Source organism: Pipistrellus hanaki (genome assembly GCF_964339955.1).
Source record: "Pipistrellus hanaki genome assembly, chromosome: 17".
Lineage (NCBI taxonomy): Eukaryota > Metazoa > Chordata > Mammalia > Chiroptera > Vespertilionidae > Pipistrellus > Pipistrellus hanaki.
In genome coordinates this window covers 49056537-49067551 of record NC_140519.1, presented here as the reverse complement: position 1 = coordinate 49067551, position 11015 = coordinate 49056537, and positions in this window count along the sequence as shown.

The window sequence follows — 11015 nt, the reverse complement described above, 5'->3', positions numbered from 1 at the left end:
CAGGGAGTGAGCTGGGGGCAGGGCCAGGGGCGAGGTGCCCAGCCTGGGCCTCCGGCTCCTTCCTGCGATGCCGGAGCCACGGGCCACGGGGCCACGGGGCCGAGGCTGAGAGGGCTGGGACCCCAGGAGCCGCGGGCAGTGCTCCCCTCCCCACGGCTCTCTTCACCCCCCAGGGTAGGAGCCGGCCTCCCTGTCAGACGCCACCCCCACACCCACCCCAACTCCAGGGCCCGGCAAAATGCAGGGACCCAGTCCGGGGCCTCCGGTCCGCAGTCTGCGGGGATGCGGGTCCGTTGCACGCGTGGGGCGGGAGGGCTGGCCCTGGAGCCAGATGCCCGGCGCAATCCCCACCCCTCTGCCTCCTCCACCCTCTGCCTCCGCCCCCTCCCCCTCCCGGGGCAGCCTGTGTGAGCGCCACTCTGCTCCCAGCTGAGGCCGGCCTCTGTCTAGTCATAACAGTGGGTGACGTTACTCAGAGACATTCACAAAGATACAGTTCTAATCCAGAGAGAATAAAAACCATGGGGGAGGGGAACAGGATCAAACGATTATGCATAACCAAGTACAATGCGGGTGTTATATAACATAAGCTATACCACACCATGAATATGCATGGATGGGTGGATGGATGGATACATAGATAACAGACAGATAGACAGACGATTATCGGCCGGCCTCCCGGGCACTGGGCAGGAGGAGGAGCACTGGGACGGAGCCCCTCAGACCCTCGCACGGCCTCTCCTCGCTGACCCTGCAGCAGTCGCTGGCCTGCGATGCCCGCCCTGTGCCCGACGCCATGGGCACGCGCCATCCACTGGAGCTCGAGTCTGCCTGTGTGTCGGAGTGAGGCCATAGAGCCCTCGGAGGGGCTGTTTTGAAAGTGAAATGAAGCTCCAAACAATTGTATTAATCACACCACGGCCTCCACCGTAGCCACAGCCTCCACCGCGGCCACAGCCTCCACCACAGCCACAGCCTCCACCGCGGCCACGGCCTCCACCACAGTCACAGCCTCCACCGCGGCCACAGCCTCCACCATGGCCACGGCCTCCACCACAGCCACGGCCTGCACCGCGGCCACAGCCTCCACCACAGTCATAGCCTCCACCGCGGCCACAGCCTCCACCGCGGCCACGGCCTCCACCACAGTCACAGCCTCCACCGCGGCCACAGCCTCCACCACAGTCATAGCCTCCACCACGGCCACAGCCTCCACCGCGGCCACGGCCTCCACCGCGGCCACAGCCTCCACCACAGTCATAGCCTCCACCGCGGCCACAGCCTCCACCACAGTCATAGCCTCCACCGCGGCCACAGCCTCCACCGCGGCCACAGCCTCCACCACAGTCATAGCCTCCACTGCGGCCACAGCCTCCACCACAGTCATAGCCTCCACCGCGGCCACGGCCTCCACCGCGGCCACAGCCTCCACCACAGCCACGGCCTCCACCGCGGCCACAGCCTCCACCACAGTCATAGCCTCCACCACGGCCACAGCCTCCACCGCGGCCACGGCCTCCACCGCGGCCACGGCCTCCACCGCGGCCACGGCCTCCACCGCAGTCATAGCCTCCACCGTAGCCACAGCCTCCACCGCGGCCCACAGCCTCCACCGCGGCCACAGCCTCCACCACAGCCACAGCCTCCACCACAGTCATAGCCTCCACCGCGGCCACGGCCTCCACCACAGTCATAGCCTCCACTGCGGCCACAGCCTCCACCACAGCCACGGCCTCCACCACAGTCATAGCCTCCACCACAGTCATAGCCTCCACCGCGGGCCACGGCCTCCACCACAGCCACGGCCTGCACCGTGGCCACGGCCTGCAGAGAGTCTCCTTAACCCTGCACCGGCGTCGCTGCGGCGGGGGCGGGGGGGCGGGCGGGGAGCTCAGGCCGCTCCCGGGAAGACAGACAGTTGAAGCAGGGTCGCTCCAGGAACAGCTCCCCCCGAGCGCGTCTCCGGGCCAGATGGCGGATCCTGACAGCGCCCCAGCGCCTCGAGGTTCGTCTTCGCGCTGCATTATTTCTCGATCGGGAAGGTTATTTTTAGTGCGCGGTGTGATCGGATTCCAGACACGGAGGATGGGCGGCGCAGTCCCGGCAGCGGGGACGCCGAAGCAGGCACAGCGGCACCTCCATTCCCGCCAACTGGAGTCCACCTCCACGGCCGCACAGGGCCGGGCTGCTGAGCTGGCGGCCCAGAGCGGACTCGCCCATCACCCCAGCAAGTTCCCCGGGGACACAGCTGGGGTGGACACCCCCGCAGCCGGGGACCCCAGGACTCCGCGGCTTGGAGCCAGCCCTGGCCCTTGGTCCAGCTGTGGGTCCTCTGGGGCCAGGAGGGCGGTGGAGCTGGACGGCTCCCGTGGGGCGTTCCCCGGCTCTGCCGACCCGCCCCAGCCGGCCCGGGGACGCGGCCGCCCTGGCAGGGAGCCAGCCTCACTCTGGGATGAGTGGCCAGGATGGCAGGACACATCAGACAGACTCAACCAGTACCTCTGCCCCGTTAAGGGGGCTGGGGTGTGTGTGTCTTAAACCCCAAAGAGGCCGTAAGGGGGTTGTTCGGCACCACCGGGCAAAGGGGACATTTTGGTGAGCCCTCTCCATCTTCAGTTCAGATCAAATCAACTGGGTTAGACCGTCATCATAGACCTGTGGTCGGCAAACCGCGGCTCGCGAGCCACATGCGGCTCTCTGGCCCCTTGAGTGTGGCTCTTCCACAAAACACCACGGCGAGTCTATTCTGAAGAAGTGGCGTTAGAAGACGTTTAAGTTTAGAAAATGTGGCTCTCCAAAGGAATTTCAGTCGTTGTCCTGTTGATGTTCGGTCTGTTGGCTGATGAGTTTGCCGACCCCGGAGGTAGACCGGCAGCTCCTGTCTGCTACCCCGAGCCCCCGGGGCTGCGAGTTCCGGGCTCGAACCAGCTGGGCCAGAGGAGCCCCGGGCGCGGCCCCACTCGAGTGCGACGAGGGGCCGGCGTGGGGTGCTCGGCTCCACTCCCCATTCACAGGGGAGACGGCGAGGGCCCTGCCGAGGGGTCAGACCGTGAGGAGAGCTGAGCGGACGCAGGGAGGAGAGGCCGGCAGGCCACAGCCGGGCCGTCCCGGCAGCACTGAGCCGGAGCAGCCGCCGTCCGGAAGCCAGCCTTCGAGACCCATGAGCGTGGCATGCCCAGGCTCCGGGAGACCTGCCCCGCCCCCGAGCAAGCACCGCTGCGGGCGGGGCGCCGGCTGGAGGGAACTCAGTAGCCCTCGCGGGGCCCGCAGGCTGTCCCAGCGCCTCCTGGGCCCCTGCAAAGCCGGAGCCCTGCCTGGCCGGTGGGCTGTGGGGTTGAGCACTGACCTGTGAACCAGGAGGTCACGGTTCGATTCCCCGTCAGGCGCAGGCCTGGGTTGCGGGCTGGATCCCAGTGGGCAGTGTGCAGGAGGCAGCTGATCCATGATTCCCTCTCATCATGGATGCTTCTCTCTCTCTTCCTCTCCCTTCCTCTCTGAAATCAGTAAAAAATATATTAAAAATAATAATAATAATACAGCAAAGCGTGAGCCCTGTACTCAGCGCCCTGCACACACATCTCAGTCAGTCACCACGGTCACCCTGGAGGAGGACCTTGTATCAGTTACCTACAGCTGCGTAACGACGGAGCCCAAACGTGCATCCACTGCACACTGCACCACCCGAGCCCCCGGGCCAGCACTCCGGGGGACGGGCTGGGCCTCGGCTCCGGGTTCCCCGGAGGCTCCCCACGGGCCTGTTGGCAGGACCATCGCCGTGGCTCTGGGATCGAGGCCTGGGTCTCCCCCTGGCCGTCGGCTGGAGGCTGCTGTTCCGGCCCCCGGGCCCCAGAGCATGCCCCACGACGCCTGGCTTCCCTGCAGCAGGCCGGGGAGAGGGTGTGCGCCGAGGGAGCCGAGCTCTTTGCACCACGGAACGTCCTAGCTCGTCCTCTCTCAGGACGAGGGGACCACGCAGGGACGTGGGTAGCAGGTGGGGGTCGTGGGGCCACGCCGGAGAGGGCCCCCATCCACACGGCCTGTGCTCACGTTTTGCCGGGGAGCGGAGGCCCGGCGAGGCCAGGCGGCCGGCGGTGGTCCGCGGCCCTTTGCAGGCCGGGGGCAGGAACCCGCCGGGCCGTCCCCCCTCAGCCCGGGTATCAGGGCCGCCCAGCTGGCGGCCAGACCTGCCACTCCTGAAACACAGATCCCGGCTTAAAATGAGATGTGACATTTCCCCGCGCAGACGGGGCCTGGCAAAGTGGAAAAGATTTCATAAATATGCAAATCTCGCGTCCTGCCTGCCTCCAGCCCACCCCTCCGCGGTAAGAGGATCAGCGCGGGCTTGGTAATGAAGTTAGAGGCGCAGGCACATAATCCCCAGCGAGCGAGCGGGTGGCCGCCCCTCCCCGCAGCCCTCCGGAGCGGGCAGGGCGGCGGGCAGGGCGGCGGGCAGGGCGGCGGGCAGGGCGGCGGCTGGGAGCGGGAGCTCTGGGCCCTCGGCGTCTGCCCACGGTGCCCACGGTGCCCGGGTGGACATGCCGCAGCCCTGAGCCCCCGGCAGGGGGCGAGGGCTCAGGAGCCTCTGACTCCGTTTCCTGTGGGGCAGGTCCTCACCCCTCCCCTGCACAATGGTCGGAGGGGTAAGTGAGATGATGCAGGCCAGGCCTGGCCCCGGGGCATCGGCAGGTGCCTGGCGGACAGCCGCTCAGCTCAGCCAGAGGAGCCGCTGGGATGGGAACTGAGGACAGGGCCCAGCACCCCTGCCCCAGGCCAACCAGAGCCCTGGCTTCTCATTGGCTCTCACGGGGTCAGGTGCCCATTTCTCAGCCAATCCCTGCAGCCACGGGATGTGCTCCCTCGAGTGGCTGAGGTCTGGGCCCCTGTCCCCGCAGCAGTGGCTGAGGCTGGGGGAGCGAAAACAGCAGCAGGTGGGCGCCCAGGAGGGGGCGTCCTGCACTGACCGGAGCCCCGAGGAGCACTGCACCCCATGGCCCCCAATGGTCTCCCCGAGCCCCACCCCCAGCTGTCTTCGGTGTGGCCCCTGGGTGCTCAGGGGTGATGGGAGGGCCGCCTGGCGCCTCTGGTGCGTGGGCAGAGGGCAGAGGGGGAGGGATCCAGAGAGGAGAGGGCACCGGCCCGGTCACCCACACACCAGGACCAGAGCCGGCCGGACGCCCTCCACGGCCCTGTGAGCCGGGAACACGCCTGCCCACGGGGTGCAGCCGCCCGGCCCACCCGCAGGCGGGCTCTGCTCCCGGCGCCCCTTTCCGTGGGAGGCACACGTGTGAGTCATTCCCGGAGGAAAGGCAGAGCCGGCTCTGGGCTCCGGCTGGAGGAGGAAGCAGCGAGGAGGGAGGAAGGAGGGGAGGGAGGAGGGAGGCAGGAGGGAGGTCACTCAACTCCAGCGATTTCACGTCCGAGTCACCCGCGCTGGCCGCCCAGAGGCCCGGAGAGGACAGCGGCTGCTTCAAGGTCACTCCGCCGACCCCGGGCCGGCTGCCGGTTTGGGCCTGTGGCCCTCGCTGCCTTTGCCCAGGGAGGACCGGACCCGGGAACCAGTGAGGACCCTGGGCTTCTCTCTTCAGGGTTCACTCCCTGCCCCCCCGGCCTGCCCACCCCCTGCCACGGCTGTGCCATCCCCCTCCCAATCCCCCTCCCATCCCCCTCCCATCCCCTCCCATCCCCCCTCCCCTCTCCCTCCCATCCCCCTCCCATCCCCTCCCATCCCCCCTCCCCTCTCCCTCCCATCCCCCTCCCATCCCATCCCCCTCCCCATCCCCCTCCCATCCCCCCTCCCCTCTCCCTCCCCATCCCCCTCCCATCCCCATCCCCCTCCCCATCCCCTCCCATCCCCCCTCCCCTCTCCCTCCCATCCCCTCCCATCCCCATCCCCCTCCCATCCCCCTCCCAATCACCCTCCCATCCCCCTTCCATCCCCTTCCCCCTCCCATCCCCCTCCCATCCCCCTCCCATCCCCCTCCCACCCCCCCTCCCCTCTCCCTCCCATCCCCCTTCCATCCCCATCCCCCTCCCATCCCCCTCCCCTCTCCCATCCCCCTCCCATCCCCATCCCCCTCCCATCCCCCTCCCAATCACCCTCCCATCCCCCTCCCATCCCCATCCCCCTCCCATCCCCCTCCCATCCCCCTCCCATCCCCCTCCCCCATCCCCCTCCCCTCTCCCTCCCATCCCCCTTCCATCCCCATCCCCCTCCCATCCCCCCTCCCCTCTCCCTCCCATCCCCCTCCCATCCCCTCCCATCCCCCTCCCCATCCCCCTCCCATCCCCCCTCCCCTCTCCCTCCCATCCCCCTCCCATCCCCATCCCCCTCCCATCCCCCTCCCATCCCCCTCCCATCCCCTCCCATCCCCCCTCCCCTCTCCCTCCCATCCCCCTCCCATCCCCTCCCCTCTCCCTCCCATCCCCTCCCATCCCCCCTCCCCTCTCCCTCCCATCCCCCTCCCATCCCCTCCCATCCCCCTCCCATCCCCCTCCCCATCCCCCTCCCATCCCCCCTCCCCTCTCCCTCCCATCCCCCTTCCATCCCCCTCCCCCTCCCATCCCCCTCCCATCCCCCTCCCATCCCCCTCCTACCCCTCCCCATCCCCCCTCCCCTCTCCCTCCCACCCCTCTTCCCATCACCCCTGCCATCACCCCTGCCACGAGTGCCTCTCAGAGGAAGTGGGAGGGACCCTCTCCACATCTCCCCCACCACACACACACACACACCCACACACACACACACACACACACACTGTCTCCTGGTGAACCCCGAGAGACACGATGAACCTCCAGGGGCTCCAGGGGAGGCGTCCGCGCCCCCAGAGGCCTCTCCTCTGAACAGGAAGCTGGGATTGGCCAGGGGCCGGCTCTCCGTCCGGGGCTTTGAGGCCTCCTGGGGTGCAGCCCCCAGGCACCCCGGGCCCGCCGATGTGGCCTAGCCCCTCAGCCTCGCTCACACCCCGGGAGCCCGGGCGCCATCCTGCCCCCCATCCCCGGCCCCACCGGGGCCTCCTGCAGCCTCTGCCCCAGCAGCTTCCTCCATCCGGGCAGAAGCCCCGCCCAAGTGCCTGTTCACCCAGCGGCCCCCCAACCCAGCGGCCCACTCACTCAGCCTCCCACTCACCCAACAGCCCACTCACCCAGCCGCCCACTCACCCAGCCTCCCACTCACCCACCTCCCACTCACCCAGCCTCCCACTCACCCAGCCTCCCCCTCACCCAGCCTCCCACTCACCCAGCCTCCCCCTCACCCAGCCTCCCACTCACCCAGCCTCCCACTCACCAGCCTCCACTCACCCAGTGGCCCCCTCACCCAGCAGCCCTCTCACTCAGCCTCCCAATCACCCAGTGGGCTCCTCACCCAGCAGTCCACTCACCCAGGGCCCACTCACTCAGTCCGCAGCTGGTAGCGAGCGCCCGGGCCCTGCCCAGGGCTGCGGCCTCGGGCGCAGAGTGGCGCCGGCAGGGGCTAAGCCCTGCCCTGCCAGAGCCCCGCTTGGCGCTTGGCGGGGTGGGTCATGCAGGCTCCTGGCCCGTGGGTTTTGCAGGTCCTGAGGAGGCGAATGGGCCTACTGTTTCTAAAGATAACCTCGGGTAAAGGGACTGAGGGCAGAGTGGGAAAGGGGGGCCCCGGGGCGGGGTGCAGAGTCCCTGGTGAGGGCCATGGCGGCCCCGGGAGGGAGGCAGCCGGGATGCGGAGGAGAGCGCACGGCAGGGCGGCAGAGATGGCGGGAGGTGTGGGGAGCCCCCCGGCCGGTGCCCTGCACCCCCCCCCCCCTCCTCGAAGGCTGTCCCCGGACCGAGGACTGAGCAGGAGCGCGGACTCAGACCGCCCGGAGGGCCGGTGCGTGTGCCGTGGACATCAGGCCGGCTGCGGGGCCGGGGTCAGAGAGAACGCGGTGACCTTCGTGGCGTCCCCGCTGCAGACTCACACCGCCACGGCCGGAGCCAGGCGCCGGCTCCTGCCGCCCAGGTGGCTTCCCAAGGTCAAGCCTGAGCGGGAGGCGGAGCCGAGCCAGGCTGGCTCCCTCCGGGCCGCCGCACCTGCTGCCAGGCCACCTGCCCGAGGCCCCAGAGGCAGCGGTGGGGGCGGGACCCAGGCCCGCGCCCCCCAGCCCACCCGCCTCTGCGATGGCAATTGGGCCCGGGAGCACAAACGCCCTCGGGGGCGGGAAGTGGAAAATTCCCTCATCCGTCCGGCCCAGCCTGCCTTTCCTCTCACACCCCCGGCAGGAAAAGGCTCCTTTGGAGGCTTCCGATGCAGATGTGTGCGGAGGGCGGCGGCGACAGCTCAGGCTGAGTGTCCTCTATCGATTGGGAAGCCCCGCAGCCCCAGCCAGTGTGCACAGCCAAGGCGGGCGGCGGGGCACAGGGAGCCAGCCGCGGGCCCTCAGCGCCCCCTGGGAGCGGGAGCCGGCACTGCACCGCGGGGACTGCAGCAGGGCTGTGAGCACTGGGGGGGTGGGGGGGCGGACTCCGAGGGGAGTGGTGACACACAGCCCAGGTGGCTTGGACAAATGGCTTCCTGTGAAGTTGGGGGTCGCTTGCATGCACCCTCAGGCCTGTCCAGTGGCTGCGTGACCGTGGAAGCCAGGAGCCCTCTGCGTGCTGGGCTGACAGCGCTCAGGGCGCCGGCCTGGAGGAGGTCCGAGCTCGGCCCCCTCCCAGCGGGTCCGAACGCACTGCAGCCTTGGCCCTGCCCCGGTTTGACAGGCAAACCCAACGACACAGGACCCAGGGCCCAGGCGCCTGAGAGCCGGCACCAAGGACAGGGGCGTTCCTGGCAGGAGCAGGCCCGCCCCTCCCTGGGCATCGGGCCTGAGCAGCAGGACCTGGCCTTAGGCTGTGAGGCCCGGACCGGCTCTGGACAAGCCTCCGGGGCTTAGACACCGGGCCCTGCCTGCCCGAGCACCCTCCCCCCTGAGCCCAGTGGGCCCAGTCAGGGTCCCCCCTCCCAGGCTTCTGAGCACAGTGGTCTGGGGCAGGGGGTGGGAGGAGGCTGGGGGCTGGGGAGCTGAGGGGCTGGGGGCTGAGGGGCTGGAGAGCTGAGGGGCTGGGGGCTGAGGGGCTGGGGGGCTGAGGGGCTGGGGGGCTGGGGGCTGGGGGCTGGGGGGCTGGAGGGCTGAGGGGCTGGGGGGCTGGGGAGTTGAGGGGCTGGGGGCTGAGGGGCTGGAGAGCTGAGGGGCTGGGAGCTGAGGGACTGGGGGGCTGGGGGCTGAGGGGCTGGGGGGCTGGGAGGCTGGGGGCTGAGGGGCTGGGGGGCTGGGAGCTGGGGGACTGGGGGGCTGGGGGCTGAGGGGCTGGGGGGCTGGGAGGCTGGGGACTGAGGGGCTGGGGGGCTGGGGGGCTGGGGCCTGGAGAGCTGGTAGTTGTGGGGCTGGGGGCTGGGAGGCGGCATGAGCTGGGCTCAGCGGGCGGCGGGGAGGAGCACACAGATACTGCCATTGCGGGGCCGTGCCTCCCGGGAGGAAGGACAGGCAGAGGAAACCTCCAGGCCGAGCTCGGGCAGCGTGCTCTGGAGCAGACGGACCGGCCCGCAAGCCCCGCACATCTGGAAGGAGCAGCTGGGTCCCCAGGGCCCCGAGACAGTGATCTGAGAGGAGTGGGCCCAGGGGCCTGGGGAGCAGCCCTACCCTCGGTCTGAGGAGGCACATAGTCCCAACGGAGTTCCCCCGGGGGCAGCTGCCTGGGCTCACACTCACACCTGTGCTCACACTCACATCTGCACACACTTACACCTACATATTCACACCTGGGCTCACACTCACACCTGTGCTCACACTCACATCTGCACACACTCACACCTGCACACACACTCACACCTGTGCTCACACTCACACCTGCGCTCACACTCACACCTGCACACACACTCACACCTGCACACACTCACACCTAAACACTCACACCTGCACACACACGCACACCTACACACACACACACCTGCACACACTCACACCTGCACACACACTCACACCTGCACACACACTCACACCTACACACACCCACACCTGCACACACCCACACCTACACACACACACACCTGCACACACTCACACCTGCGCTCACACTCACACCTGCACACACACTCACACCTACACACACCCACACCTGCACACACTCACATCTGCACACACACTCACACCTGCACACACTCACACCTACACACACTCACACCTGCACACACACGCACACCTACACACTCACACCTGCACACATACTCACACCTACACACTCCCACACCTGCATGCTGTTGAGACGTGATGTTGAGAACTCTGGCCTGGCCTCCTGGTTATGGCGAAATGTCAAAGGTCAGATGTCAGATGTGCTGGAGCCCTGGATCCAGCCTGTCCAGTCACCCCAGAAGGGGAGGGAGCAGTTTCGGGGTGAGGACCACCCACCTGCACTTTCACACACACACACACACACACACACACACACACCACCCCTCCTCGGGCTGGACCCGTTCCGACTGTGACTCAGGGCCACGCCAGTGGCTCCCTCATCGCAGGCACCTCCCGCCTCCAGAGTCAGTCCCTTTGTGAGCTGACCTCCCAGGGGCTGGAGGGGAGGCCCCATCTCCTGTCCCATGGGCCCTGCTGTGGGGCCTGCAGTCCACGGTACCGGGTGCCCTTGTGACACTGGGTCCCCGAATGATGAGGGGTCCTCCCACTGATGACAGACCCTGGCGAGCTATTTGGGGACCCTGTTCCCTGGAGGCTGGGAGACAGCGGAGGGCAGCGAGAGAGAAGTCACCATGGCAACGCCTTAGAGAAAGGAGGGCCCTCCTCTCGGCTCCATCCAATTAAGGGGCTATTTCCGGGTCCCTACTATGCGCCGGGCCGGGCTCAGCTGCGCAGGATGGGGTGGGGGGGGAAAGCTTTCTCCACCTGACGGTCTCTGGGTCAGCAGAAGCACACGTGCCTCGTGCTCGCACACAGTAGGCCTGGCTGAGCCCTGCACACAGTGGGTGCTCCAGGCCGCTGCTGAGCTGAAGGAAACCCGCCTGCAGAGCA